Source organism: Hyperoodon ampullatus, assembly GCF_949752795.1.
Source record: "Hyperoodon ampullatus genome assembly, chromosome: 9".
Taxonomy (NCBI): Eukaryota; Metazoa; Chordata; class Mammalia; order Artiodactyla; family Ziphiidae; genus Hyperoodon; species Hyperoodon ampullatus.
The window spans coordinates 53,771,397-53,797,875 of NC_136922.1; positions in this window are offsets into that span (position 1 = coordinate 53,771,397).

The window sequence follows — 26,479 nt, forward strand, 5'->3', positions numbered from 1 at the left end:
TTTCCATCCCCTTACTTTCAATCTGTATGTGTCTCTAGGTCTGAAGTGGGTCTCTTGTAGACAGCATATATATAGGTCTCGTTTTTGTATCCATAAAGCCAATCTGTGTCTTTTGGTGGGAGCATTTAGTCCATTTACTTTTAAGGCAATTATCGATTTGTATGTTCCTATTCCCATTTTCTTAATTGTTTTGGGTTCGTTATTGTAGGTATTTTCCTTCTGCTGTGTTTCTTGCCTAGAGAAGTTCCTTTAGCATTTGTTGTAAAGCTGGTTTGGTGGTGCTGAACTCTCTCAGCTTTTGCTTGTTTGTAAACGTTTTAATTTCTCCATCAAGTCTGAATGAGATCCTTGCTGGGTAGAGTAATCTTGGTTGCAGGTTTTTGTCCTTCATCACTTTAAATATGTCCTGCCAGTCCCTTCTGGCTTGCAGAGTTTCTGCTGAAAGATCAGCTGTTAACCTTATGGGGATTCCCTTGTGTGTTATTTGTTGTTTTTCCCTTGCTGCTTTTAATATGTTTTCTTTGTGTTTAATTTTTGACAGTTTGATTAATATGTGTCTTGGCGTATTTCTCCTTGGATTTATTCTGTATGGGACTCTCTGTGCCTCCTGGAGTTGATTAACTATTTCCTTTCCCATATTAGGGAAGTTTTCAACTATAATCTCTTCAAATATTTTCTCAGTCCCTTTCTTTTTCTCTTCTTCTCTGGAACCCCTATAATTCGAATGTTGGTGTGTTCAGTGTTGTCCCAGAAGTCTCTGAGACTGTCCTCAGTTCTTTTCATTCTTTTTTCTTTATTCTGCTCTGCAGAAGTTATTTCCACTATTTTATCTTCCACGTCACTTATCCGTTCTTCTGCCTCAGTTATTCTGCTATTGATCCCATCTAGAGTATTTTTAATTTCATTTATTGTGTTGCTCATCGTTGCTTGATTCATCTTTAGTTCTTCTAGGTCCTTGTTAAATGTTTCTTGCATTTTGTGTATTCTATTTCCAGGATTTAGGATCATCTTTACTATCATTATTCTGAATTCTTTTTCAGGTAGACTGCCTATTTCCTCTTCATTTGTTAGGTCTGGTGGGTTTTTATCTTGCTCCTTCACCTGCTGTGTGTTTTTCTGTCTTCTCATTTTGCTTATCTTATTGTGTTTGGGGTCTCCTTTTTGCAGGCTGCCGGTTCGTAGTTCCCTTTGTTTTTGGTGTCTGTCCCCAGTGGCTAAGGTTGGTTCAGTGGGTTTGTAGGCTTCCTGGTGGAGGGCACTGGTGCCTGCGTTCTGGTGGATGAGGCTGGCTCTTGTCTTTCTGGTGGGCAGGTCCACGTCTGGTGGTGTGTTTTGGGGTTCTGTGGACTTATTATGATTTTAGGCAGCCTCTCTGCCAATGGGTGGGTTGTGTTCCTGTCTTGCTAGTTGTTTGGCATAGGGTGTCCAGCACTGTAGCTTGCTGGTCGTTGAGTGAAGCTGGGTGCTGGTGTTGAGATGGAGATCTCTGGGAGATTTTCGCCATTTGATATTTTGTGGAGCTGGGAGGTCTCTTGTGGACCAGTGTCCTTGAAGTTGGGTCTCCCACCTCAGAGGCACGGCACTGACTCCTGGCTGCAGCACCAAGAGCCTTTCATCCACATGGCTCATAATAAAAGGGAGAAAAAGTAGAAAGAAAGAATTAGTAGAAGTAGAAAGAAAGAAGGAAAGAAAGAAAGGAGGGAGGAAGGAGGGAAGGTAGCAAAAAAAGAGAAGATAAAGTAAAATAGAATAAAGTATGATAAAATATAATAAAGTTATTAAAATAAAAAATAATTATTAAGAAAGAAAACAAAACAAAAACCGGACAGATAGAACTCCTGGACAAATAGTGGAAGCAAAGCTATACAGACAAAATCTCACACAGAAGCATACACGTACACATTCACAAAAAGAGGAAAAGGGGAAAAAATCATAAATCTTGCTCTCAAAGTCCACCTCCTCAATTTGGGATGATTCGTTGTCTAAAGGAGGGAAGGAGGAAAGAAAGAAAGAAAGAAGGAAGGAAAGAAAGAAAGAAAGAAGGTAAAGTGAAATAAAATAAAGATAAAATAAAATAAAGTTATTAAAATAAAAATTAATTATTAAAAAAAACTTTTTTAAAAGGACGGATAGAAGCCTAGGACAATTGGTGGAAGCAAAGCTATACAGACAAAATCTCACACAGAAACATACACACTGACAAAAAGAGGGGAAAAAATCATAAATCTTGTTCTCAAAGTCCACCTCCTCAATTTGGGATGATTCGTTGTCTATTCACGTATTCCACAGATGCAGGGTACATCAAGTTGATTGTGGAGCTTTATTTATTTATTTATTTATTTATTTATTTATTTTTTATTAGTGTCTGCTTTATAACAAAGTGAATCAGTAATACATACACATCTGTTCCCACATCCCTTCCCTATTGCGTCTCCCTCCCTCCCACCCTCCCCATCCCACCCCTCCAGGCGGTCACAAAGCACCGAGCTGATCTCCCTGTGCTCTGCGGCTGCTTCCCACTATCTATCTACCTTACGTTTGGTAGTGTATATATGTCCATGCCTCTCTTTCGCTTTGTCACAGCTTACCCTTCACCCTCCCCATATCCTCAAGTCCGTTCTCAAGTAGGTCTGTGTCTTTATTCCCGTTTTACCCCTAGGTTCTTCATGACATTTTTTTTTTTTTAATTCCATATATATGTGTTAGCATACGGTATTTGTCTTTCTCTTTCTGACTTACTTCACTCTGTATGACAGACTCTAGGTCTATCCACCTCATTACAAATAGCGCAGTTTCGTTCCTTTTTATGGCTGAGTAATATTCCATTGTATATATGTGCCACATCTTCTTTATCCATTCATCCGATGATGGACACTTAGGTTGTTTCCAGCTCCGGGCTATTGTGAATAAAGCTGCAATGAACATTTTGGTACATGTCTCTTTTTGAATTATGGTTTTCTCAGGGTATATGCCTAGTAGTGGTATTGCTGGGTCATATGGTAGTTCTATTTTTAGTTTTTTAAGGAACCTCCATACTGTTCTCCATAGTGGCTGTACCAATTCACATTCCCACCAGCAGTGCAAGAGGGTTCCCTTTTCTCCACACCCTCTCCAGCATTTATTGTTTCTAGATTTTTTGATGATGGCCATTCTGACTGGTGTGAGATGATATCTCATTGTAGTTTTGATTTGCATTTCTCTAATGATTAATGATGTTGAGCATTCTTTCATGTGTTTGTTGGCAGTCTGTATATCTTCTTTGGAGAAATGCCTATTTAAGTCTTCTGCCCATTTTTGGATTGGGTTGTTTGTTTTTTTGCTATTGAGCTGCATGAGCTGTTTATAAATTTGGGAGATTAATCCTTTGTCAGTTGCTTCATTTGCAAATATTTTCTCCCATTCTGAGGGTTGTCTTTTGGTCTTGTTTATGGTTTCCTTTGCTGTGCAAAAGCTTTGAAGTTTCATTAGGTTCCATTTGTTTATCTTTGTTTTTAGTTCCATTTCTCTAGGAGGTGGGTCCAAAAGGATCTTGCTGTGATTTATGTCATAGAGTGTTCTACCTATGTTTTCCTCTAAGAGTTTGATAGTTTCTGGCCTTACATTTAGGTCTTTAATCCATTTTGAGCTTATTTTTGTGTATGGTGTTAGGGAATGATCTAATCTCATACTTTTACATGTCCCTGTCCAGTTTTCCCAGCACCACTTATTGAAGAGGCTGTCCTTTCTCCACTGTACATTCCTGCCTCCTTTATCAAAGATAAGTTGGCCATATGTGCGTGGGTTTATCTCTGGGCTTTCTATCCTGATCCACTGATCTATCTTTCTGTTTTTATGCCAGTACCACACTGTCTTAATTACTGTAGCTTTGTAGTATAGTCTGAAGTCAGGGAGCCTGATTCCTCCAGCTCCATTTTTCGTTCTCAAGATTGCTTTGGCTATTCGGGGTCTTTTGTTTTTCCAAACAAATTTTGAAATTTTTTGTTCTAGTTCTGTGAAAAATGCCAGTGGTAGTTTGATAGGGATTGCATTGAATCTGTAGATTGCTTTGGGTAGTAGAGTCATTTTCACAATATTGATTCTTCCAATCCAGGAGCATGGTATATCTCTCCATCTATTTGTATCCTCTTTAATTTCTTTCATCAGTGTCTTATAATTTTCTGCATACAGGTCTTTTGTCTCCTTAGGTAGGTTTATTCCTAGATATTTTATTCTTTTTGTTGCAATGGTAAATGGGAGTGTTTTCTTGATTTCATTTTCAGATTTTTCATCATTAGTGTACAGGAATGCCAGAGATTTCTGTGCATTAATTTTGTATCCTGCTACTTTACCAAATTCATTGATTAGCTCTAGTAGTTTTTCGGTAGCATCTTTAGGATTCTCTATGTATAGTATCATGTCATCTGCAAACAGTGACAGCTTTACTTCTTCTTTTCCAATTTGGATTCCTTTTATTTCCTTTTCTTCTCTGATTGCTGTGGCTAAAACTTCCAAAACTAGGTTGATAAGAGTGGTGAGAGTGGGCAGCCTTGTCTTGTTCCTGATCTTAGTGGAAATGGTTTCAGTTTTTCACCATTGAGGACAATGTTGGCTGTGGGTTTGTCATATATGGCCTTTATTATGTTGAGGAAAGTTCCCTCTATGCCTACTTTCTGCAGGGTTTTTATCATAAATGGGTGTTGAATTTTGTCGAAAGCTTTCTCTGCATCTATTGAGATGATCATATGGTTTTTCTCCTTCAACTTGTTAATATGGTGTATCACATTGATTGATTTGCGTATATTGAAGAATCCTTGCATTCCTGGAATAAACCCCACTTGATCATGGTGTATGATCCTTTTAATGTGCTGTTGGATTCTGTTTGCTAGCATTTTGTTGAGGATTTTTGCATCTATGTTCATCAGTGATATTGGCCTGTAGTTTTCTTTCTTTGTGACATCCTTGCCTGGTTTTGGTATCAAGGTGATGGTGGCCTCGTAGAATGAGTTTGGGAGTGTTCCTTCCTCTGATATTGTTTGGAAGAGTTTGAGAAGGATGGGTGTTAGCTCTTCTCTAAATGTTTGATAGAATTCGCCTGTGAAGCCATCTGGTCCTGGGCTTTTGTTTGATGGAAGATTTTTAATCACAGTTTCAATTTCAGTGCTTGTGATTGGTCTATTCATATTTTCTATTTCTTCCTGAGTCAGTCTTGGTAGGTTGTGCATTTCTAAGAATTTGTCCATTTCTTCCAGGTTGTCCATTTTATTGGCATAGAGTTGCTTGTAGTAATCTCTCATGATCTTTTGTATTTCTGCAGTGTCAGTTGTTACTTCTCCTTTTTCATTTCTAATTCTATTGATTTGAGTCTTCTCCCTTCTTTTCTTGATGAGTCTGGCTAATGGTTTGTCAGTTTTGTTTATCTTCTCAAAGAACCAGCTTTTAGTTTGGTTGATCTTTGCTATTGTTTCCTTCATTTCTTTTTCATTTATTTCTGATCTGATCTTTATGATTTCTTTCCTTCTGCTAACTTTGGGGGTTTTTTGTTCTTCTTTCTCTAATTGCTTTAGGTGCAGGGTCAGGTTGTTTACTCGAAATGTTTCCTGTTTCTTAAGGTGGGATTGTATTGCTATAAACTTCCCCCTTAGAACTGCTTTTGCTGCGTCCCATAGGTTTTGGGTCGTCGTGTCTCCATTGTCATTTGTTTCTAGGTATTTTTTAATTTCCTCTTTGATTTCTTCAGTGATCACTTCATTATTGAGTAGTGTATTGTTTAGCCTCCATGTGTTTGTATTTTTTACAGATCTTTTCTTGTAATTGATGTCTAGTCTCATAGCATTGTGGTCAGAAAAGATACTTGATACAATTTCAATTTTCTTAAATTTACCAAGGCTTGATTTGTGACCCAAGATATGATCTATCCTGGAGAATGTTCCATGAGCACTTGAGAAAAATGTGTATTCTGTTGTTTTTGGATGGAATGTCCTATAAATATCAACTAAGTCCATCTTGTTTAATGTATCATTTAAAGCTTGTGTTTCCTTATTTATTTTCATTTTGGATGATCTGTCCATTGGTGAAAGTGGGGTGTTAAAGTCCCCTACTATGATTGTGTTACTGTCGATTTCCCCTTTTATGGCTGTTAGTATTTGCCTTATGTATTGAGGTGCTCCTATGTTGGGTGCATAAATATTTACAATTGTTATATCTTCTTCTTGGATCGATCCCTTTATCGTTATGTAGTGTCCTTCTTTGTCTCTTCTAATAGTCTTTATTTTAAAGTCTATTTTGTCTGATATAAGAATTGCTACTCCAGCTTTCTTTTGATTTCCATTTGCATGGAATATCTTTTTCCATCCCCTTACTTTCAATCTGTATGTGTCTCTAGGTCTGTAGTGGGTCTCTTGTAGACAGCATATATATGGGTCTTGTTTTTGTATCCATTCAGCCACTCTGTGTCTTTTGGTGGGAGCATTTAGTCCATTTACATTTAAGGTAATTATTGATATGTATGTTCCTATTCCCATTTCCTTAATTGCTTTGGGTTCGTTATTGTAGGTCTTTTCCTTCTGTTGTGTTTCTTGCCTAGAGAAGTTCCTTTAGCATTTGTTGTAAAGCTGGTTTGGTGGTGCTGAACTCTCTCAGCTTTTGCTTGTCTGTAAACGTTTTAATTTCTCCATCAAATCTGAATGAGATCCTCGCTGGGTAGAGTAATCTTGGTTGCAGGTTTCTCTCCTTCATCACTTTAATTATGTCCTGCCACTCCCTTCTGGCTTGTAGAGTTTCTGCTGAGAGATCAGCTGTTAACCTGATGGGGATTCCCTTGTGTGTTATTTGTTGTTTTTCCCTTGCTGCTTTTAATATGATTTCTTTGTGTTTAATTTTTGACAGTTTGATTAATATGTGTCTTGGCGTATTTCTCCTTGGATTTATTCTGTATGGGACTCTCTGTGCCTCCTGGACTTGATTAACTATTTCCTTTCCCATATTAGGGAAGTTTTCAACTATAATCTCTTCAAATATTTTCTCAGTCCCTTTCTTTTTCTCTTCTTCTTCTGGAACCCCTATAATTCGAATGTTGGTGCGTTTAATGGTGTCCCAGAGGTCTCTGAGACTGTCCTCTATTCTTTTCATTCTTTTTTCTTTATTTTGCTCTGCATCAGTTATTTCCACTATTTTATCTTCCACCTCACTTATCCGTTCTTCTGCCTCAGTTATTCTGCTATTGATCCCATCTAGAGTATTTTTCATTTCATTTATTGTGTTTTTAATCGATGCTTGATTCATCTTTAGTTCTTCTAGGTCCTTGTTAACTGTTTCTTGCATTTTGTCTATCCTATTTCCAAGATTTTGGATCATCTTTACTATCATTATTCTGAATTCTTTTTCAGGTAGACTGCCTATTACCTCTTCATTTGTTAGGTCTGGTAGGTTTTTATCTTGCTCCTTCACCTGCTGTGTGTTTTTCTGCTTTCTCATTTTGCTTATGTTACTGTGTTTGGGGTCTCCTTTTTGCAGGCTGCAGATTCGTAGTTCCCGTTGTTTTTGGTATCTGTCCCCCGTGGCTAAGGTTGTTTCAGTAGGTTGTGTAGGCTTCCTGGTGGGGGGGACTAATGCCTGTGTTCTGGTGGATGAGGCTGGCTCTTGTCTTTCTGGTGGACAGGTCCACGTCTGGTGGTGTGTTTTGGGGTGCCTGTGGCCTTATTATGTTTTTAGGTAGCCTCTCTGCTAATGGGTGGGGTTGTGTTCCTGCCTTGCTAGTTGCTTGGCATAGGGTGACCAGCACTGTAGCTTGCTGGTCGTTGAGTGAAGCTGGGTGCTGGTGTTGAGATGGAGATCCCTGGGAGATTTTCGCTGCTTGATATTATGTGGAGCTGGGAGGTCTCTTGTGGACCCGTGTCCTGAGGTTGGCTCTCCCACTTCAGAGGCACAGCACTGACTCCTGGCTGCAGCACCAAGAGCCTTTCATCCACCCGGCTCAGAATAACAGTGAGAAAAAGTAGAAAGAAAGAATTAGTAGAAGAAAGAAAGAGAGAGGGAAAGAAAGGAAGAAGGGAAGGAAGGAAGGAAGGAAGAAAGAAAGAAAGGAGGGAGGGAGGGAGGAAGGATGGAAAGAAAGAAGGACAGAAAGGGAGGGAGGGAGGAATGAAAGCTAAAGGAAGAGTGAATGGAAGAAGGGAGGGAGGGAGGGAGGAAGGAAAGAAAGAAAGAAAGACAGGAGGGAGGGAGGGAGGAAGGAAAGAAAAAGAAAGTGGAAAGAAGAAGGGTGGGAGGGAGGGAGGGAGGAAAGAAAAAGAAGGAAAGGAGGAGCGCAGGGAGGGAGAGAGGAAGGGAAGGTAGGAAAAAAAGAAAGAGCAGGTAAAGTAAAATAGAATAAAGTATGAAATATAGTAGCGTTATTAAAATTAAAAAGTAATTATTGAGAAAAAAAAAAACACGGACCGATAGAACCCTGGGACATATGGTGGAAGCAAAGCTATACAGAGAGAATCTTACACAGAAGATTACACATACACATTCACAAAAAGAGAGCAGGGGGAAAAATCAAAAATCTTGCTCTCCAAGTCCACCTCCTCGATTTGGGATAATTCGTTGTAAAAAGAGGAAAAGGGCGAGAAGTCTGAAATCTTGCTAAGTCCACCTCCTTAATTTGGGATAATTCGTTGTAAAAAGGGGGGAAAGTCTTAAATCTTGTCCTCAAAGTCCACTTCCTCAATTTGGGATGATTCGCTGTCCATTCATACACTCCACAGACGCAGGGCACATCAAATGGACCGTGGAGCTTTAATCCACTGCCTCCGAGGCTGCACAGAGAGATTTCCCTGTCTCTGCTCTCACAACTCCCGGGTCTCAGCCTTGGACCTGGCCCCGCCTCTGCGCGTAGGTCGCCGGAGGGCATCCGTTCTTCGCTCAGACAGGACGGGTTTAAAGGAGCCGCTGATTCGGGGGCTCTGGCTCACTCAGGCAGAGGGGAGGGAGGGGAATGCCCTCTCCTCGCGCACCAGGCAACAAAAGGGAAAAAAGTCTCTTGCCTCTCCGGTAGCTCCAGACCCTTTCCCCGGACTCCCTCCGGGCTAGCACTAACCCCTTCAGGCTCTCTTCCTGCCGCCAGCCCCAGTCCTCTCCCTGCGCTCCGACTGAAAGCCGATACCCGAGCCTCAGCTCCCAGCCCCGCCCGCCCCGGCGGCGAGCAGACAAGCCTCTCGGGCTGGTGTGTGCCTGAGGGCACCGATCCTCTGTGCCAAAATCTCTCCGCTTTGCCCTCCGCACCCCTGTTGCTGTGCTCTCCTCCGCTACTCCGAAGCTTTCCCTCTCCGCCACCTGCAGTCTCCGCCCGCGAAGGGGCTTGTAGTGTGTAGAAACCTTCCCTCCTTCACGGCTCCCTCCCACTGGTGCAGGTCCCGTCCATATCCTATTGTCTCTGTTTATTCTTTTTTTCTTTTGACCTACCCAGGTATGTGGGGAGTTTCTTGCCTTTTGGGGGGTCTGAGGTCTTCTGTCAGCGTTCAGTAGGTGTTCTGTTGGAGTTGTTCCACGTGTAGATGAATTTCTGATGTATCTGTGGGGAGGAAGGTGATCTCCGCGTCTTACTCTTCCGCCATCTTCCTCCGGCCCCCCGATTGTGGAGCTTTAATCCGCTGCTTCTGAGGCTGCTGGGAGAGATTTCCCTTTCTCTTCTTTATTCTCACAGCTCCCGGGTGTCAGTTTTGGATTTGGCCCCGCCTCTGCGCATAGATCGCCGGAGCGCGTCTGTTCTTCGCTCAGACAGGACGGGGTTAAAGGAGCAGCCGCTTCCGGGACTCTGGCTCACTCAGGCCGGGTGGGGGGGGAGGGAGGGGCACGGAGGCGGGGCGAGCCTGCGGCGCCGGAGGTCGGCGTGACGTTGCACCAGCCCGAGGCGCGCCGTGCGCTCTCCCGGGGTTTCCGTCTTGCAGCCCGCTCCCCGGAAAGGGGGCGTGGACAGTGGCCTGCGCTCGCACACAGGCCTCTTGGCCGCGGCAGCAGCAGCCCCAGCGTCCCACGCCCGTCTCTGGCGTCCGCGCTTTTAGCCGCAGCTCGCGCCCGTCTCTGGAACTCCTTTAAGCAGCGCTCTTAATCCCCTCTCCTCGCGCACCAGGAAACAAAGAGGGAAGAAAAAGTCTCTTCTATTTTTTATTTGTTGCGGTACGCGGGCCTCTCACTGTTGTGGCCTCTCCCGTTGCGGAGCACAGGCTCCGGACGCGCAGGCTCAGCGGCCATGGCTCATGGGCCCAGCTGCTCCGCGGCATGTGGGATCTTCCCGGACCGGGGCACAAACCCGCATCCCCTGCATCGGCAGGCGGACTCTCAACCACTGCGCCACCAGGGAAGCCCGAGATTTGAGATAAGCTTTGGATGGATGCGATGTTTGTTTAATGGAGTGAATCCTAACAAGATTGGTGAGAAACAAAATATTAAGGAGACTTGTACTAACGAAAACATTGCCAGCGCAGACTAAGAGGGACAGAGGTGGTATGAAATGAACAGAGGTTTTTGGAATCCCAAAATTTCTATGGGAAAGAAGCAGACTGAGAAAACTACACAACTATAAAAATTTTATGGAACAGGAAGGATAATTCAGAGGGAGGCAACAAGAGCCCAAAGAATGAAGTCAAGAGCCATGGAGAATCATTCCTAGGGAACCATACTGAGCTCTAATCAAGGAACTGGCAACAGGTACCAGGCTGGATTTCAATTTCAGAATTGCTGCAGACTGATTGCCTGATTGCTACAGATTCAGAAATGTCTGTAGTGGCTATCCTATGCCTATCCCACCAAAGTATGTTGGATGCGGGGAGCAAATAACCTGTCACTTTAGTTCACACATCTTCAGATCAAGAACTATACTCAGGAAGCTGTAATTGTTAATCTTCACCTACAGAGCCTCGTCTGCAGCACCTGAACCTGATTTGGATGATGGGATACTTGACCTTGAGTGTGAGATGGATGCTATCCAGCTGAGATACTTGGGAGTTCAAGGAGCAGGTGAGTGTATTTTGCATGTGGGATCGGGATCAATATATATAACTTATGGTAAGGGGGCAGATTGTTGTGGCTTTAAAACATACCCACAATTTTTTGACATTCTTTCCACCGAAAGGTGGAGTCTAATTCTCCTCCGTTTAAATATAGGCTGGCCTTCATGACTCACTTCTAACCAATGGAATGCAAGGCCATAAAAAACAATACACCTTTTACCTGGTTCTCTTGTTCTCTTGGTGCATGTGCTTTGGAGCCCTGAGCCACCATGCTTCAGAGACCTTGTGGAGAAACCACATTCAGTTAGAGGTGCTCCGCTCTAGCTCTTTTAGCTCCCAGCTCTCCGGGTCTTCCCAGCTCTGGCACCTGGTATGTGAGTGACGAGCCTTAAACGTGACCCCAGCTAAGCCACCATCTGACTGTAGTCTCGTGAGAACCTCAAGCTGGAACCACCCAGCTGAACTGCTCCTGAGCTCCTGACCCATAGAATTATGAGAGATAATAAATGACGATTTTTTTTTTTTTTTTTTGCGGTACGCAGGCCTCTCACTGTTGTGGCCTCTCCCGTTGCGGAGCACAGGCTCCAGACGCGCAGGCTCAGCGGCCATGGCTCACGGGCCCAGCCGCTCCGCGGCATGTGGGATCTTCCCAGAGACACTAAATTTTCCCGTGATTTCTTAAGCAGTGAAGATAATCAGAACAAGGGGTCACCAGTCACGTTTTATTGTGTGTGAATGGGAATCCCTGGAGTTTTTCAGTAAGATGGTAACCCAGGATGTTGTGCAAACCTAGTTGTCAGTGTTGGTCGACATCTGCAGGCTTTGTCCGGGCCACTCTGTCTCACTTTTCTCTCCTCTTCCCTGGTTTGCTACTTTCGTTTGACTCCAGGTCTTGACTTCATTTGACACTAAAGCTTCAAGACGAGTCCCTAATAACGTGGTGCTCTGGCTTTGCTAATATCGGTTGGACGTTCTGGTCTAGTTCACCGTGGGATTTCCCCCAAATATCACCCCGATGTCCACTTCATCACACTTGTGCCCAAGACAGCAAACAGAGGCCCCTTCCCTTCCCATCCCAGAGCGTCTCTGCATTGTGGGGAGATGGGAGACACAGACATCCAGGCTCCGTTTCTACCCCATGCAAACAGCTGCCTCTTGCCTGTTCTCTAGTGTGGGCTCAGAAGGTGGGGCATGACCCCAGGCTTCCCAACGAATCCTCTGCCCGACCAAACAGAGCAGAGGGTGGAGGGGAGACTTGAGAGGGCGGAAAATAGACTGGTTAAGAGGTTATGCATCTAAACTTCCCTAGAGCCATCACCACCATGGATGACCATCAGAATCACTTAAGGAGATTTTTAAAAATACACGCACCTGGACGGCCACCCCTGTGACTGCGATTCAGGAGAAATGTTCAGAAAGCTCCCCAGGTGATTTTGGTAGTCAGCCAAGTGTAGGAACTGCTTCAGTGAACTCCTTAAGATCTTTTCCTCCGTGGTTTCCATTTCTCCCATAGAGCCAGGCCATACCTTGTATATAATTGCATGTCATAGCATTTAGTATACATATAGTATATTCACATTGTTTGCAGGCTTCTAAACCCTTTCTTAGGATGGTAAACCGTATTCAATCTCACTTGTTTAATCTGTATTTATCCTTTAATCATTGATTTATCTAAAAAAACCCACCGTTAAACGTCTGTGCCTCGGTCACCATTTTCAGGCTTGAGGAGATAGAGATTGAAAAAAGGCCTGTATTGTTACTATTTCCAAAGTGATGTGGGAACATGGAAGAAGGAGAAACTGTTTTGAGGGGGAATTCTGGGATGTTTGGCAACAGAGATAGTTTTGGAACAGGGCTTTAAAAGGATTAATGGGAACTTGCTTGCTCGAAAAATGGGAAAAGGCATTCCAATCAGATGGAACAGTGTGTGCAAAAGAACAGGGGCACATAGAGGTCTGGGATATCCAGGGATCAATGGGAAGTTTAGGACTTGTGAGTGGAGAGGTACGGGATGAGCCTGGGGAGAAAGAGGTCAAGAAGCAATGCTGTGCTGGAAAACAGGCTCTCTTTCAAAAACAAAACAAAAAACAGCAACAAAAAACAAAACAAACCCCAAACCAAAACCAAAATCAAAACCACAAAGGAAAAAAAAAATCCTGATATGTAGAGTTTGCCAATTTCTGTGGTGTAAATACTCCCATCTGATTTCAAGTTATTAACAATTTAAGAACTGGCTCACAAAATTCCTAGGTATACAGTTGGTTCTGGTGGCCTGGTATCAGCTAGTTCCAGCACATGACTAACAGGAGGCAGATCCTTTAATTCCAAGAGATGTGCTGAAACAATTTTTTGCTCTTCCCCTTACGATGTCTGCTTCCACAGGATCAGAGTAGAGTGGGCAGATAAAATGCTCACGGACCTGAAAACTCACAGTAGCTAATTCTCAGCCTCCTATCGCTCACCAGCAGTGTCCTTAGACCCAGGCAAGAGGGAGCTCTGTTTTGGTTCCCATGTTTAAAGGGCCTGGCTCTGATCCTCTGCAGGCATAGCCCTCCTCCAGAGAATGAGGAATCCATGGTGCCATGCCCAACAGGGGCCAATCTCCCCCACTTCTATTCATATTCTCCAGATGCCTGGAATCCTCTCTGCAATTGGAGTCTTCCCCAAAAAAATCCCTCCTTAAGTGTATGCAGCTGATGCCTGCGGGCTGGCCAAGGAGGGGCTGTTTGCCACGGGTACGAACAGAGTGTGGATGCAGGGGGCAGGGCGGGGTGCCCACACATATGTATGCTACACGTCACCAAGTTTTGGTGAACTTAGAGGAGTCTGAGAATTCTAAGTGCAACCCTGGCTTTTCTAGGTCATTCTGAAGACATAATTGTCAAGGTAAAATAATAGAATTTATTTAACATTTTGTCAGCTGGATTTATAGTTTGAAATATTTAGCTATATGGTACATGGGCTTCCATTTTGGCTCTGTTCTGGGCCTGGCAACTGTCAGGGGTGGTCCTGGCCTAACCCCATTACCAGGGCGCATCCTAAGCCAAGGTAAGCAAACAACAGCCCCCGGGCAAATCCCTGCTCACTGCCTGTTTTTATACAGGCTGTAAGCTACAAATGGGTTTTACTTTTAAAATAGCTTTTAAAAATCAAGAGCAAAATATTTCATGACATGTGAAAATTATGAAATTCAAGCTTCAGTGCCCCATAAATTGTTTAATTGGAACACAGCCATGCTCATTTATTTATATATTGGGCATGGCTGCTTTCACACTCTGACAGTAGAGTGAGTCGTTTTGACAGAGACTGTATGGCTCAGAAAGCAGGATATATTTACTATCTGGCTATTACAGCAAGTTTGCCTGCCTGCTCCTGGAGGAGCAGACAGAGAGGAGGAAGGCAAGAGGCTAGCAGTTCTCACGCGAGGTGCACGAGAGAAACACCTGTTGAGCTCCCAAACAGACCGGTGTCAGGGACCCACCCTCAATATTTCTCGAATGAATTGGTCTGGGGTGGAGGTGTTTTCAAAACTTCCCCATGATTCTAACGAGAGCCGGGGCTGCTAGCTGCTGGGCTAAGGGGATTGGATACCAGAGGGTTTGGATTTCCCCAATGTTGGGCAGGATAAGGGACTTGTGCCTGCTTGCCCCAGGGATCCGCAAGGTACCCAGTTATTCGATTTGTTTGAAGATGGCGAGAGGGAAGAGAGTCATTGTTTCACACTGTAGTAGGATGTATAAGCTAAGTTGCATTTGAACCTAAATCCTTGAACCGCTGCTTCAAACATATGTCCCTGGATGTCCCCAGCATTGTCTGCATCTGTCAGGCAGGCACACCTTCGCCAGGACCCCTGCTGGGTCACTTCTCAGGATACACTCCAACTGGGAACCCTTACCCCATCTTTGCAGCATGCCCTCCGTAATTATTGGTGGTCTCACAGGGAAGGAGAAAAAAGACGACTCTATCAGAATCCCATTCTCCACCGGCACAGTCAGCACCATTGGCAGAGGCTGGCTCCGGGGCTGCAAGGCTGCTCCGAGCTATTATTGTGCCTGGCTCTCTCTCAGCATGACTCAACGCAGACAATATAGCACACCGAGAGCATGGGGGATGAACAGTAAATACGAAGCCTTGGATTTTTTTTTAATCTTGTCAGTTTTCTCCTGATTTGTGTCCTTTATCCTAGCCCCCTCTGCTGTATAAGCTTCTCAAAGCTAATGCCCATAACGCCACCACCCACTGGTAGCAGCAGGCTGCTGGGCCACGGCGGGGTCCTCATGGCGGAGCTTTACAATGCCCGCCATTCTTCAGCGACGGTACGCGTTAACCTAGTGGCACCGGGTTGCTCCGACACCTTCCCCTCTGGTTTCTCTTTCCTCTGGGGGCCAATGGCAAGGCTGGGAGTACCGCCCTCCTGACTCTAACTGCTTGCCTCTGCGAGCACACACCACATGCTCCAACCTGGCAGAGCTGGAACAACGGCCCTGCTGAAAAAGAGCAAGGCAACACTGGGCAATTATGGAGCTGAGAGTTGACTGTCATCTCTACTTCCACATTAAAAAAGTTAGAACTGTTTCTCCAAGCTATTTCTTTGGCCTCTGGTAGATACCAGCCCTCCACCTCCTCTCTTTTCTCAAGAGCTAGTGGGATTAAATCAACCCGGGGATGCGGTCAAGCCCACTGCCGAGGCTGCTGGGAATGATGTCAGCAATGGGCATCTGCGCTACTGTCACTGAAGTGGGACGATAGCATACATTTTGCTCCCTTGAAACAGCTCCAAGGAACAAGTTATTCTTTTGACACTTTTCTAATCAGTTTCCAGGGTCACTTATGGCTCCTATTTAACTAAGAAATGTGCCTGTTATCTCTACCTTGGCTACCACGACGTCTGCCTCTACGCCATCTCCTGTCTCAGAATCCACTGGTGGTGGCAGGGCTGTGTGGAAGTGCACGTGCCTTTGGCATAGATGACTTGCTGCTTTAGGGGAGACAGCAGGGGCTGGTGGAGGCTGGAGATGCGGTGGCTCTCACGAGCTTTTGTGGAATGCAATATACATCAACTGAGAACACTTACATTCGGTCTTGTGAGCGTGTCAGCTTGTGAGGGCTTCCAAACTATGAAATCACAGAGGTTATAGGAAAGGAGCAAGGGAAGGGAAACCTGAGGTAGGTGCTGCTGGGGTGAGGGTCTGTGCAGGGGAAGGCTGGGGGTCGTAGGTCTTCTTAACACGAGATATGAATTTTGATTTTTACCTTCAAGGAGAAACTTTTTAAAATCACCAAATAGCATATCTAGACGTTGATGACTGTTATCTGGTATGAACTTTATTATCCATTGATGGGGCTTTGTTTGGGGTTATGAAGCTGACAGATCCGACAAGAAAGAAGAGGTGATGATAGGAATGAAACTGGCCTCCCCAAGTGGCACTGTCCATCCCAGTGTGGCTCCCAGCAGTGCTGGGTCAGGAGCAGGCACCCACTAGGCCATGTTCAGGGAAATGTGCTCAGCTCCGAGAACACTAACGCTTTTGGCAGAATGTCAGCATGCTCAGGCTTTGATTTGTGTTCAATGGAGGGTAACCTACTCACCTCATCTTAGTATATGTACAAAAAAAAAAAAAAGAGAGAGGAAGAGGTAATAAAAGATACTAGTAAGATTGTCATTAAACAAAACCAGATTGGCTCCAGATGCACAGAACATGTGGTGAATGTCAGTAAGGAGCTGGGGGAATTGTGAAGATCTTGGAGCTCACAAGATTTGTTTTGCACAACCTCTAGTCCTTTACCTGCATTCAGCATAGCAAATCAAGCAAAGGGAGGGTTTAACAGATTTCTGGAACATACCAGCTAACTCACTCCTTCCCACATCCAAGAGCATTGTGTGTTTGGTCTCGTTTGCATTTTTTTTAAATTATTTTTTTATTTTTGGCTGGGTTGGGTCTTCGTTGCTGAGTGCGGGCTTCCTCTAGTTGCGGCGAGTGGGGGCTACTCTGCGGTGTAGTGCACGGGCTTCTCATTGCGATGGCTTTTCTTTGTTGCGGAGCATGGGCTCTAGGCACATCGGCTTCAGTAACTGTGGCACATGGGCCCCGTAGTTGTGGCACACGGGCTTAGTTGCTCCACAGCATGTGGGATCTTCCCAGACCAGGGCTCGAACCCATGTCCCCCGAATTGGCAGGCGGATTCTTAACCACTGAGCCACCAGGGAAGTCCTGCATTCTTTAAGAATGCTTGTGTCTAAGAGTTTTTAAGATAATGTTTCTTTGATGGAGTATATGGTGTTATTTGGTACCCACCAAGAAGATGTACCAAGAAAATGTACAGAGATTCTGCTATACTTTATTCCATATCATGTTACAAGAAAACAACAGTGACAGCTGACAAACCATTACGTCTTTCATAATACAGACAAATTACAATTGGTAACAAATATGCAACATGTATTATTCCATTCTCCTTACTATGTGTCATTTTGAAGTATAATAATTTTCTGAATAATGCTAGCTCATTTCTTAGGTACCAACCCCCTGTTAGACAGTACACATCTCAGTGTATCATACAAAAAAAAGATAAAAGAAAAAAAATTTAAATCCACTCCCAACTAGAGAGAATGTAGATTTTGTACGTGCCTCTAAAATATGCTGCTGTAGGAAGGGAATGAGAATAGGAGATTGCTTATTTTATTTGAATTTTGTTTGGTTTGGTTTTTGGTGTAAGAGAAAATTGCAAGGCAGTAACTTATATGGTTTCCTCTGCCTACAAGCTGGTAAGGGAGATGGGAGTTATATGCAATTATGCAGCATATTCCTATGTATAGGGGCAGGCAATAATCTACCCCAGTATGTACAGCCTAAACATCCTCTTATATAACAAAGATTACAAAACCAGTAATATTCACAGATGATTATCTTGTATAGACGCATTACCTAGGGTATTGATTACACTGGCTATCATGTACACACTGAGGAAAGGATACCAAGAGACCTTGCTTTCTCCACAAGCCTGGAGGCTCCTCTGGAAACTCTTCTCGTCACCCTTGGGAGGTAGAAATAGCTTCTCATCCTTGTGTCAGGGGACGGACAGCCACCCCCGCCTTATGCCCCCGGTTTTTTTCTGAGCACTGCAAACATTTTTTTTCATGTCCTATGTATTTTGTATTTATTTTTAAGTCAACCAAACTCTTCCTTTAAGAAAATGGACATGAAGTCCCAAGTTGCCTTTCAAAATACTGTGCGTGCAGTGATGTCACACGGATACAGCTACCATGCTAACGTGTTCTAACTATTCCAGCTGTTTGAATTCAAGCTACTCCTTCATATAAAAATAATCTCACAAAACATTCCAGTGCTTTCTCAATAGAATAGTAAATCTGTTCATGAACACAGTCTGTAGTAATTTTCATGGCTGTCTTCAGCGAGAGGAGGGAAAAAAAAAGGAGAAGGTGTTCGCAAATGGGAGAGGAAAGAGAGAGACAAAGTAAACTTTGATGTTCTGCACCAATGGCAAGCATGGGGAACCGAAAACCTCCTAAATGAGACCCTTCTGAGACATATGTCTCTGTAATAAAACAGATTTACCCCCCCCACTGAGAAGTATTACGTTTCATTTCCCAAGAGAAGCTGCCAATGACAGGGGCATATATCTCTGAATAACTCTAACATTTCTAATTGAAGTCTTTAAACATTAAATATTTTCAAAATTTCAAGTCAGAAAGCTTATTACATAGCAAGACTGAATCATCATCAGCCCTTGGTTTAAACTTCATTAAGTACAAAAGTTATGCCTCTCCCCCAAATGAATAATTCAAAATAAATCACAGGAAAGGCCGTTTTTTGATTGCACGTAAAGTTTTCTCTCCACATTGACTTTAAGAAATCCTAATGCAAATACACGTTAAATCAAAATACCTCTAAAGACTGCCAAAGAGTTGGAATGTGTGAAAGAAGAATGGGAAGTATTTCTAGGTAGTGAACAGTAAGCATTCTGGCCTTGGGGTTAACTTTTCCTCTCTTTAAAATCAATCAGTAAATAATTCCTCGCTTAGCACTTAGAAGCTTACAATGAATACTACTTTGGACAAGATGGATTGTGACCTGACATCTATACTCACACCCCACTCCAGGGGAAGTACTGTTTTAATGTTTAGAAATTCTGGGTCCAATTTCCTAGGTATATGGGGTGACTATAGAAAAGCTTTTCCTTCACCTGACTCTCAGGGAAAGTTTTTGTCAAACTGGCTCATAATTCCTACTCTTGATCCTAAAAAGTGCGACACGTTTCAAGTTCTCAGTCTCTCCTCCTCTCTACTAGGAAATGTAAAACAATGTACACGAAGGTATTTCCATAAGAACTGGTGTCCTCAGGAGCTAGGTTTCATGCTCGAGATGAAGTTTCCTAGCTGCCCCAATGTTATTTGGGGTCTGCAGTGAGGCCTGCCCCACCGGGAACAGACCTGCGCCAGGCAGCTCTCCCTCTGGATCAAAGCACGCGCATGCCCAATCCACCTTCCCCTCCATATCACATACTCGCCTTCATCCTCCAAGGTCTCTCAACTTCTTAAACAAGGGAAGCCGGGCCTTTCCTTTTTCCCTTTTCCATCTTTAAAGCAAGACTCCTGCCTTGTTTCTAAAACCTGCATCCGAACAGTTATTCCTGGAGACTGCTTAAAGTTAGGGTACCCAATGATGCCTTCCAATTAGCCTGGAATGTTTAGAAAAATGTAGTTCAAAGGTGTTTTGGTGTAAATGAGCAAATTTCAAACTCTGGATAGCTTTGTAATTTGCTTTTTAAATGTTGACTAGTAAAGACAGCATTCAGGGCTCATCTAGCAGATACAATTCTTTTGCACCCGTGCTTTAAACATTCTGTTCCTCACTCTTTTCACCATTTAGAAAATACTCACAAAGCGTAACAAAGTGGATGGAAAAAATAAGATGTTGACAAGACCCAGAAAGCATTTAAAAAGCTACCTCAATTTCTAGAGGTTCAAAAGGAAGCAATTTATCCCTGTCTTTGTTCTTAATGCTTCATATTTGTTTCTTCACTTCCAACCTGCTCGGAGAACAGTCATGCTATGTGGCTTGAAAATGCTAAGCAGATTCCGATATCCTATATAAGTGTGCAGTTATTTCCAAGAAAAAAAACAAAACACATTTGCCTATGTCCTTAAAGAGACAAGTGGGGTCCCATGGCCAGGGACCAAGGTGTCAAGTCAGTCAGAGAACATGGGGGTTTTTTAAGCTATAGTTTTCCTTCCTGGTGGTTGCAAAATGTGCATTGCTCTCAAAGAAAACACACATTGTTTTATGCCACTATGTGGCTTTCAAGTACAGACATTACTGAAGAAGTGTGAACACCGAGTGTGTTGTCTTAATATATTTAAGACATGGCTGGTAAAAGCATAAAAACCTTTACAGAGACGCTGTGGTGCAGAGGGAAATCAAAAAAAATCAAACACAAAAGACTGAAAAGAATACATGCCATGTATCAGTAAGCAAAACTTAATCTTCACGTAGTTCTTGGAAATCACAAGGTATCCAAATGCGTGCAAGGTTTTAAATAAATTGCAGAGAAAACAGGTCTTGCCAGCTTCAATTTTCTTGTAAGTGAAATCCACCACAGGGAGTGAAAGGAAACTGATCCATGATTCCCTTCGTATTATTGGCCACTTCATTAATGTTTTGTTTTTCCTTCCCAGAATGATGACAATTTAATCCTGGAAGGAGGAAAAGAGAAAATTGTTATATGTTAAAAACAAAACAACCAAAAAAATCTTACATCATTCATTTTTCCTAAATTACATGAGACATCAGAATTGGTCAGGCCAAAGTGAGCCTATCCATTCTTCCCACAGCAGCCTCGAGCACACATGTTGGAAGCAGAGCAGTCTCCTAACCAAAACAGTCCTTATAATATGATAAACAAATGCTGTGATTGCATTTTCTACTGTTAAAATAATTTAACTCCATGAATTTAAATGGTCTAACCTCCTCTTGGATTATTTAGAGAAAAAGAAATTCAGCAAATTTCCTTCCCCAAATCATTAGCACTAATACTGGTCTTAATTAAGTGCCTGTAGCATCATACAGACCATTAAAAGGATGTATCGTGTTCATTTTTATGAACATGAAATAGAAAAACGGATCACATACATGTTCTTTAAAAAATCCAGCTGTATATCATTCCACAGTGCCGATTATCAGACCTAGTTTCAGCAGAATGAAAATTGGCCCACGTGACCTGAATTGCCAACCTCTTCCCAACATCCTGCATACAACTGTGCATTTCCAATGATGCCTGCTTAAACTCGGTAACTACTTCCATGTGAACGGTTCAAGAAGAAAGAAGGAATGTTCACTCTGCTTCTCTCTCCGTTTCTGTTTTGGCCCTTAAGCATTTTCATTGAGTTTCTAGGATGGGAAAATAATGTCTTGCCAGGAAGGGTGAAAAGAAACACTGCCAGGGTCAAGTCGCACAGCCCAGAGATTCGATCCATCAGCTCCACTGAATCCCAGAACCAACTCATTATCTCAGTTTAGAAGCTTGAGGTCACTGAGGCCTGGTCAGGCCTGCTTGTCCCCTTCCACACTGCCACACAGGCATCTTCCCCGGCAGACAGGGAACAGTGGCCTTTTGTCGAGACTTTGCAGTGCAGTTGCCCTACTGCTGCCCTTGCAGGCTAGGGTACCAAGCACATCACCCCTGAATGGCACTACCTTGACCAAGGGAGCAACAAGTTCCAATCTTACAGTTAAGAACCATTAAAACAGCATCCTCTCCACCCTCTACTCATTTCCCCCACTTACTATGATGATTTTTGGAAGGTTAACCTTCCACCCTTTCTTAAAAAATTGAGGTGAAATTCATATAACACAAAATTAACCTTTTTTTTTTTTTTTTTTTTTTTTTTTTTTTTTTTTTTTTTTTTTGTGGTATGTGGGCCTCTCACTGTTGTGGCCTTTCCCGTTGCGGAGCACAGGCTCCGGACGCGCAGGCTCAGCGGCCATAGCTCACGGGCCCAGCCGCTCCGCGGCACGTGGGATCCTCCCAGACCGGGGCACGAACCCGCGTCCCCTGCATCGGCAGGCGGACTCTCAACCTCTGCGCCACCAGGGAAGCCCAAAAATTAACCATTTTAAAGCATATAATTAACTGGCATTTAGTGCATTCACAATGTTGTGCAACCATCACTTCTATCTAATTCCAAAATATTTCTATCATCCCCAAAGGAGACCTTATATCCTTTATTTACATATCTTATATCCTTCATTCTCATTCTTCTCTTGCTCCAGGCTCCTTGGCAACAGTGAATCTGCTTTCTGTCTCTGTGTATTTACCTGTTCTGGATATTTCATATAAATGGAATCATACAATATGCTGTGTCTGGCTTCTTTCACTTAACATAATGTTCCTAAAGCTCACCCATGTTGTAGCTTGCACCAGTACTTCTTTTTTATTGCTGAATAATATTCCATTGTATGAATATACCACATTTTGTCTATCCATTCATGAGTTGATGTATATTTGGGTTATTTTCACCTTTTGGCTATTGTGAATAGTGCTGCTATGAACATTAATGTACAAATATTTGTCTGAGTACCTGTTTTCAATTCTTTTGGGTAACACTTGGTTGTGGAATTGCTGGGTCATATGGTGATTCTGTTTTAACTTTCTGAGGAACTGCCAAACCATTTTCCACAGTGGCTGCACCATTTTATAATCCCCCCAGCAATATACAAATGTTCTAATTTCTCTACACCCTTGCAAACGTTTGTTATTTTCTGGTTTTTTGTATTTGTTTTTTCTTGATTATAGATAGCCTAGTGGGTATGAACTGGTATCTCACTGTGATTTTGATTCACATTCCCCTAATAATTAGTGATGTTTGAGCTTGTTGGCCATTTGTATATTAAATTATATTTATTTATTTAATTAATTAATTAATCTATTTATTTACTTATTTATGGCTGTGTTGGGTCTTCGTTTCTGTGTGAGGGCTTTCTCTAGTTGCGGCAAGTGGGGGCCACTCCTCATCGCGGTGCGCGGGCCTCTCACTATTGCGGCCTCTCTTATTGCAGAGCACAGGCTCCAGACGCGCAGGCTCAGTAATTGTGGCTCACGGGGCTAGTTGCTCCGCGGCATGTGAGATCTTCCCAGACCAGGGCTCGAACCCGCGTCTCCTGCATTGGCAGGCAGATTCTCAACCACTGCGCCACCAGGGAAGCCCCATTTGTATATTTTACTTGAAGAAATATCTATCCAAGTCCTTTGCCCATTTTTAAATTGGATTGTTTGTTGTTGAGTTGTAGGAGATTTTTTAAAAATATATTTTGGATATTAATCCCTTGATTTGCAAATATTTACTCCCATTCTGTGGGCTGCCTTTTCACCGTATTGATAGTGTCCTTTGATGCACATTTTAATTTTGATGACGTCCAATTTATCCATAATTTTCTTTTGTTGCTTGTGGTTTTTGTGTCGTATCTAAAAATCCTTTGCCAAATCTAAAGTTATAAAGATTTTCCCCTATTGTTTTCTTCTAAGAGATGCCAGCTTTTCCAGGGAGCCTGCCCATCCTGGCCAAACAGGAGTCAGGGTTTGTCCTGACATCTGCTTGCCTAGACATAGAGTTCCTACAGCCACACCCGAATGAAGTAGACACTGCCTGGCTCTCCTCCACTCCACCACTTTAATCAGCAGGACGCAGACCTGGCACCCAAGCTGACCTTCTGAACTGCAGACTTCATGTAGTCCCTGTGGTCTGAGGGCATTTGCTGTGAGGGAGCATGTAGGGTGGCAGGTGGCATCATTATATTCTTGATTAAGCTTGGTTTTGTTCGCCATTGTGTCCCTAGAGCATAGCGCAGACCTAGCTCAGGTGGTCAGTAGACAGTTGTGGAATTAACAGGAAGGGGAAAGGTAGAATCTGAGAACTTGGGAGTGGAATATGTTCTCAGATGTTATTCCCTCCTGGCATGGTGACCAAGGGCAAATGCTGTGCCTATGCTCTTGCTGAAAGAGCACAGTGCTGGGAACAGAGGTGGCCATCCACAGATACACTATAGGCTGAGAAAGGTGGGTAGGATTAACACCTTCCTGTAGGTCAAACTTTTTTTTTTAACTCCATGACATTCTTTGAAAAAAATGATTTGATTTTCAATATATCTGATTTTATGTAACCATATGTGCGCACCATCGTCCATAGCATGTTACTTTCCTATTGGGTTGATTTAAGACTTTCTTTTAGTCATTTCTGGTGTTTGTCCTTGCCTTTGCTCTGATTCTTTGGGTGTAACCTCTAGGAGAATCATATGTACCTAACCCAGGGCATAAGCAGAGTTGGATAATAAAGGATAATACAAAATAACAGTAATTGGATAATAAAAGGTGAACAGAGTGATTATGAGATGTCTGTTACTTAGGTTTAGGCTCAGACTTTTAATGAAAGGAGCCAATAATACGAAAAGAAGGGAGGTGCCAATGAGAGCTAGACCCTTTCCCATCTCTGTGAGCAGTTGTGCCCGCTACCCTGCCTAATATTGTTCACCGGCAGCATGTGATGTCCTTTCTTCCTCTTTGGGTGGCATCAGCATCTGTTTCAGTTTTCAAGGACTGCATATGAGGTGGGTGAGTTTACTCCTAGAAAAATTCTTTAAAGTCTAAATGTAATCATGCATTTGACAGGTGGGGATATAGGTGGAAGGAGAGGGCACACAACATTCATAGGGAAGCAAAGTATAATAGCAAAATCCTTCCTTACATTTAATTGATTATTAAAATGCACCACACACACAATACAAATGAAACTGAATATAAATTATAAACTATGTGCACATCAACTCCTAGGTATATAAACCATAAGATTAACGGATGCCATTTATATCTTGCTTTCTGTTTTTACAATATTCTTTCTCTAGAAATTAATGTTTTAAAGAAATTGGATTTTTATTGATAAAATCCTTATTCAGAAATATCTACATAGAGCTTCTCAGCTATAAATATTAATTAATTGGATTGCTGGTACCCATAATGCAACTTTGTTCTGACCCATGTGCCCTATGAACTAGATATTTTTTGGATTCAATTTTCTTAAAACCAACTGTCAGCATCATGTGATGGAGGAGATGAAAAATGAAAATGAGCAGCCCCGCTGTGCAGGTGGGTGACCTGTGGGAGAGAGTCTGCCTGGTAGGATTTTTACACAAACCATCAGACACAGACCAATTGATTAGATCATCTCATACCCGCCACCAACTAGGCTCAAGAGACTAATTAGAGAGAGTACTGCCTGCGCAGGCACCCCATTGACACCTAATTTGCTCAGCCAAAGCCTTTGGGGAAAATGTATTATCTCTGCAGCTGCACTTCATGCATTTCTGATTTGAGGCATAAGCAAGGAGTGCTTCATCACTCTTTTGAGCAAACTGAATGTAGAAGCCCTTAAGTGCTAAATGCAAGCAAACAGACTCAAATTAAAAATGGGCTAGGCTCTTTCTAATCCCTCTGTGCTCCCTGTTAAATCTCTATGTGTACACATACACACACACACACCCTTACACATACACAAACACACGCAGTTTACACGCCAGTGGGCCAACACAGGCCAGTACCCCAGCTCAGGGTGCTTCCATGTCATCAGACGGTCTCTCTTTTGCTGGCCTACTTACCCACTCTCAGGTTTTGTGTTTGTTTTACTTTTTATTTTTTTGACCCTGCTGCACTGCCCCTCCACAAAATATTCTTTTTTCTACAGGAAGACTCTGTCCCCCCTTTTTTTTCTCTCTCTAAGCCTCACTGGAGAGAAGTGATTATTTTGCTTCCAAATTAAACCAACTGTAGGTTTTCTTTCATCGCCTAAATTGTGAACAGGATATTCACCAGGATGTATGTGAAGCTACACACAGGGTAGTGTTGGGTAATCCGCTCATTTCTGTTTGAGGGACTTCTATGTAAAGATGCCTAACAGAAAGGGAAGCAATTTGATGGAAATAAAGCTACCTCCCAGTAGCAAAGACAGTATAGAATTATAAAATAGTTAACCTCTCTTCAAGAAAAACAATGTATATTATTTGACCACCTTTAGCTTTTACCTGTTTCTAACCTAGAATAAAATTAACTCCACATTTCCTTCTTCTCAAATGTAGAATCCAAAAGACCGGTATATAAGGAGGAATTTAAAGACAGGTGTATAATTAACCACATGCTTTAAAAAAAAGAAATAAAAATGAAAAAATCCAGACAATATGGAAAAACTAGAGTATCTCTGTGCCAAATCTAGTGGCTAGGGGGAATGAATTTCCTTAATGCTGGAAAAGAAAAAAAAAATAGGACCTGCTACGGTGTGTTTTAGAGTAGACTTAATGATTTTATGCCTTTCCACTGCCATATTGGATGAATTATTTTACCCACGTGTTCTGGTAAATTACAATTCTGCTTTGTAATCTTCATATTTATCTTATTCTTAAGAATTCGGTGAAGATTTGGGGGGATCATTTTAGCTGTCTACTTTT